A 6060-nucleotide genomic window follows, 5' to 3' on the forward strand; every position below is an offset into this window, starting at 1 on the left:
CCTATTCATCAATGTGTTTATCATCAATTTTAAAAATACATAACTTGAAATAAGTTCCAATCATTCCATGATGAAATAAAATAATATCTAACTTTGAATGTTTCAAAGTTGATACCCATATGCAACTCTCCTATTATACAACAATTGTATCCAATCAATGCAAAAGCATCTCTCCTATTCCACAACGAAGAACCATATGAGTGACTTCATGATTGATGTGTCCTTGGTCCTAGCAACGAAATCAAAAAGTTGAGTAACACGCATTCAAAGTCTCAGAGTTTTGATGCATGAAATCCATTAGCTGGCTCTCACCTAGCCTATTACACATTGCAAGAAATCTAAAACAATTGTAGTGAGCTCCCTAAAAATGAAGGTAGCTCTTGGAAGGCTCCATGACTCACGCATGCACCCACTCTCCCTTCTCACCTTCTATGGCCTTCACATGCAAAGAAGGAGCATGAGGATAGGCATGTCTCTATGGAAAACAAGAAAGTAAGAAAAAAAAATGAGCACACACATGAATAGCCTTTTCCATTCTCTTTCATCCTTTTTATATAACTTTTTAGGGTTGGGGTTTTCCCATCCCCTTGGGCATCTAGCCCACTTTTTGGGCCAAAGACCTATCTTCACTCTAAGCATGCACTCAATTCCATGTTCCTGTGTTGAGTGCTACTAGATTTAATTACAATTTGCATGGGAGGGATCTTGGCCCTCATTTACAATAATTAGTTTCTTTCAAAAGAATTGTGGCTCTCGTGTTCTTCTTTCTCTTCAAGTCTTGTTTCTTCAACAGGTTAGCAATCACCATAGTAACTTACAACCAGATCTTATACAATAGAAGGACCATGAAAGGCTGTTGGTGGTTCATACGAATTGAAAGAATTGTACAAACCTAATATTGGGCTTGGATACAATAATGATATTACCTAGTGATGTTAAATGTGGTATGCCATCCTTGATTGGAGAGGCCTTACAAATTGACTTTGAATTATGTGCATCTCTTGATGGAGTGTAGAATGAAGATAGAGGAGTGCATTGTTTACACAGAATTTTTGTGTTCAACATCTAGCAAGATAGATGAAGGTAAGGAGGAGAATTTGTTGTCCTCCTCATTGAGAGCATATATGCCACCTCATGGCCTTTAGTGAAGGAGAAGACTAAAAAGACACAATGGGTTCCCAAGAGAAAGGTGTCTCTCAACCATTGTGAATTGGTTTCATGTAGAACTAAGCCTTCATGAATACATACAATTGTTGAGCCAACAAATGCTAGAAAAATGGGATGATATAAAGGAGAGTTTTGGTGGCTCAACAATACAGAATGCATACATACACATGTATGCCCCCCCCTTCCTTTTTTGTGTGTTCATGAAACCAATCAAGTATCTTTTTGGCCACATTTAGAATAATAGAATGACTTTTTTAAAAGTAGATTATGGTCTAGATTCCACTTTAAAAGCCATATTGGAATCATTCAAATTATATGCAAACATAATATGTTAAATGCGTCTATTTTGAGCTTCTGTGCCATAAGTACAATTGATGTTTATTCATATAGAAATGAGAGTAAGAAACTCAAAAAGAATCGAAGATAAAACACACTCTATAGTGCGCCTACTAGGAAGTTTACCTACAATGAACAAACAAAGCATTATTTTATTGTATTGAAATGGATGAGCTAAGTGATGCTATAGATGCAAACAGAAAGTTGTGCATTAATGGCTAGGATGATGCAAGATACGAAGAAATCAAGACTGAATGCAAAAAACCAAGAGTATACGAAATTATTAGTAGGTGATCCCTACCCAATCAAAGGTAGTGGGTTATAAAGTGCCAACTATCCAAGTGGAATACTTGGGTACCAAGTTTGATGATGGCTTATTGGATGGAGGATTAGGAGAAATATAATTCCTAAAGATTTGTACCTTGCTTATAAGTTACAAGGACTAATGCTTGCACCCTTTCAAGTAAAAATGGAAAACCAAAGGAGGCTTCAATCTCTTGGAATTCTGAAGAACCATCTTATAAGAGTTGCGGGTTTGAAATTTGAGGTTAGTTTTGTAGTACTTCGGATGGAAAGGTTGGGAGATTCTTATCATATGCTATTGGGAAGGCCATGGTTCTAGCTGTTTAAGTTAAAGCAAGATTGGGGAGCATACAAAGTTATTATCCCTCATGGAGGTAAAAAGGTAAAGCTTTCTATGGTTAACCTAGTTCTTTTAAAATCTAAATTTAGGCCTTTGGTGACTCCTCAGACAAAAAATGTAGCACTTGAGATATGTGATTATGAAGAGTTATTCTTGCAAGCTTATCCCAATATTCAAACTGGATGTGGAACATATTTTAGTAAAATATAATATATTAATTATGCAACTCCTGGGTTAGGAAATTGCAATCCAACTAAAGGAAATTGCAAACCCACTACAAAAGACCATAATCCTGCTACAGGAAACTAAAACTATATTGCATGAAAATGCAAACCTACTACATGAAATCGTCAAACTACTATAGGAAAGTGATGATTTGATTGTGGTTTGAAGTAGGTAACCAATGTTTCAATGCAAGAAAGTCAAGATAGTGATGAACGAGTTCAAAAAGTGCAAGAAAGCACTATGAGAAAATAAGCAAGGATGTTAGAAGATGACGTATAGGAAGTTAATTTAGATACTACAAAAGGAGTGATCCGACAAAATTCTAGCTAGGTGCGCTAGTATTTAACCCCCCTTTCAAAGACAATGGAAGCATCAGATTGGCAATCTAAGCAACATAGAGGAAAGTATTATTTATACACGTTTTTTTCTATTAGAGTTATATCTTCTCATAATGCTAAAAGAAACTGACACTTCATCTCTGTTAAGTATTCTTCTTCATTTTCTATTTCTTTTTGGGAGTATTTTTCTACATCTTCAATTTCTTCAAATCCCTTCTCTTCCTTCTACTCCTCTCCCTGAATCTACATTCACCTTGCTGTCTCTTATCTTCAAGAACTTGGCTTGAAACCTTCAACCCTTCTCTTATCTCTACCATCTTCGGAGTCTAAGCTCTTGAACCCCTATACATTCTTCTCTTGCCAAACCCCTGTGGTGACCTTCAACCCTACGTGCTGCAACATTGGTGAACCCGATGTGAAGGTCGGTGTAAGAGAACTCCAAGATGGGGGATTCTTCAAGAGATACTCTACAACAATTGGTACGCATATTGCAGCAGACTCAGCAACAACAAATCCAAATGTCACAACAACAACAATAAAGGCAAGACAAAGAGAAGATTGATTCCACAGCTATCAAGGCCCTAGAGGAAGTTGGGCAGTAATTAAAACAATTTAATGGTCAAAATGTCTCTATTTTTATTCACTTATGTTGAAAAAATGCTCTTCTTTGGTGTACCACAACATGTATGGAGTCGCTATTTTGCCAGACTAGCCAAGCATGGTCTTCAAGAAAGAATCCGTAGTCTTTTTCAACAAGATGCAGATTGGGCTGCATTCAAAAAAGCCCTACACGAAGAATTCTTCCTCTAGCCTAATGATGAAGAAAAGTTTCACTGATTGGGTTGAGAAATCCAACAAAGGTTTAGCTGCAACCGCTTCATATCATGAGTTTGAAAGTAAATTTAAACAACTTGATGCTAAAGACCAACAAAGTATGGAAGGTCAAAAGATTGAATTATTCCTTAAGGCTACAGATCCCATTCTGCAAGAGAAGCTTCTTGATCACCTAGAAGATGCTATCTCCGAATCAGGAGTCAAGACTGCATGGATAGATGTTACTGATGCAATTAACATGATCGCTCGAAGAGAGTGGATGCGACTAAGATTGGGCTCTACTTCAACTTCAACAACTCCATTGGTGGATCTCGTTCCACCTTCAAAATCCCATATTCATTTGACTAATCAACCAACTCTTTCTTCTTCTGTTCCTTCTAAAAATGATGTCATGGATGAACTCATTAAGAGCATGCGTGACCTTCATTTGAATCTTACAGAAATTAGTTCCAAGGTGGAGAAGCTAGATGTCAAAGTTGAAGAACGAGAACGTTCATCAACTCAAAGACCCATGAGAGAAGGCTTTAAGAGGCGCTATATTTGGTGTGACAGCCAACAATATGACAAGAGGGAGTGTTCTGCCTTCCGTGAGGTTGAAGCACAGAAGCTCGTCTTTTGAAAAGATGAAAAGCCAAATTTTGGCAGTGGAGGGATGAAGAAAAGATTAGAAGATTTAGCTGTAAAGAATGCCTATGCAACAATTGATGTAGCTACCTATGGGCTGCAAATTGAGCCAACTAAATCCAGTTTGAAAGTATGTAAAGCTAATGTGCAATCTAAAGTAAGGATGCAGGCACTAGATTAAATGAAACATGGTAAAGCGGTCAAAGAAGATTTGGCTAACGCCAATCAGTGCATTCGAGGAATAACTAGTTGGAAAGACCCGGTAGATTCTTTTTCTGTCTTTGCACATTTGGCTGACGTCAATCATAAAGAAGTCTTGATTGAGGAAAATAGAAGAAGAGAAGATGAACCAGGACCTTCCTCTTCTAGCCCTCCAAAATGGGTAACTAGAAAAACACCTGAACAACCAAAGCTTGCTAAAAATATAACCCCAGATCAAGAGATGAAATATGCGCTACAAACAAAGAAGACCAAAGGAAAGAAGAAAGGCAAGCAGCCAGGCTACAAATTGAAATCTGACATAGAATCTGCAACGGATCTCAAATGAATCCTAGAAGAACAAATTGTGGGAAGCAAAATTGAATTCACCTTAGGTGAAATTCTTGGAATTGCCAAACGTGAATTCCATGATGTAATTATTAATGTAATTTAAAAAAAATACAATATGTTGGTGATGAAACTGAAGAAATAGTGCATGCTTTTTTTCAAGTTCTTCGAGTTTTTGTGCAAGATGAAAAGAAGCTGACTTCATAAGGAATTCATCTTGAAACAATTAAAAAATTAATTGCAAAAATTGAAGTTGAAGATAAAGAAAGCATGAATGCAAAAATTAAAGAATTGAAAGTTAAAAATGTAATGGTCGGCTGGTCCAAACCAGTTGGGTAGCCCACCTCTAAAAAAAAAGGCTGTCTACAGCACATGCATGAGGAGGAAGAGACTTGGTTCATTCCAAGCAGTCACTAATCCCATACGCATTGGGCAAGAGCAACAATGGAGACAGTCATCAAAATTGGAGAAAAAGAAGCACCATGTATTGCACTCTTAGACCATAGCTTGGAGATAAACGTCATGGCAAGGAGTCTCTATGAAAGTGGCAGATGGCCCATAGATGTTGATCTAGGTTGGTGAATGAGAGCTGCAAACAACTCTTCTGGAGAGTTATGTGCTGCATGTCCTAATGTGCAGGTAACTATTGGAGACATAAAAGACAATTTTCACTTTTTTATTCAAGACTCTAGTAGTTACCCTATCATTCTTGGGAAACCTTACATTTCTGAAGCCCACTTGGAAACAAAAGCTCTTGATGATGGTTCTTCCTATGCTCAAATTCGAAGCAAGAATAATGAACAAGCTATCCAATTTCTTATTGTGTGTGTTAACCATCATCGAAACAAAGATCGACTGCATGATTATCCTATGTCTCCTAGTGCCATAGAATTCAAGGGTTTTCGGGCTGCACTGCTATAAAAGGAGGCTATGGTAGTGCGTCATGTAAAAAGATCGAACCTCCTTATGCTACAGAAACTGTGTCTCTAGCAAATCTGTATGTATGTACAACCAATAGTATGGGTTGTTATAAGTCTCTTCCAGCCATGACTAAAGATGAAAGAAAATACTTATGGCATGTAAAAAGGGAGCTGAAAACTTATGACATGACGGCTGAAAATGAATATATTTCTGGCTTTTTTAAAAACTGATTACTACTGACACATTGCCTGAAATATATGCAGCAGCTCATACAAAAAATCTGGCTGAAAATCAATCCATAGAAGTATATACATTGGATTTTCATCAAACAATTCAAGAATTTGTTGAGCAGGAAGACATTGGTTTACTCAACAAGGATGAAGTGCAAGTGGAGACAAAATACAAGATGCTGGATAAGAAAGTCAA

Source organism: Lygodium microphyllum, chromosome 7 (genome assembly GCF_053477565.2).
Source record: "Lygodium microphyllum isolate KBCC chromosome 7, Lygodium_microphyllum_v1.1.10, whole genome shotgun sequence".
Classification (NCBI taxonomy): Eukaryota; Viridiplantae; Streptophyta; class Polypodiopsida; order Schizaeales; family Lygodiaceae; genus Lygodium; species Lygodium microphyllum.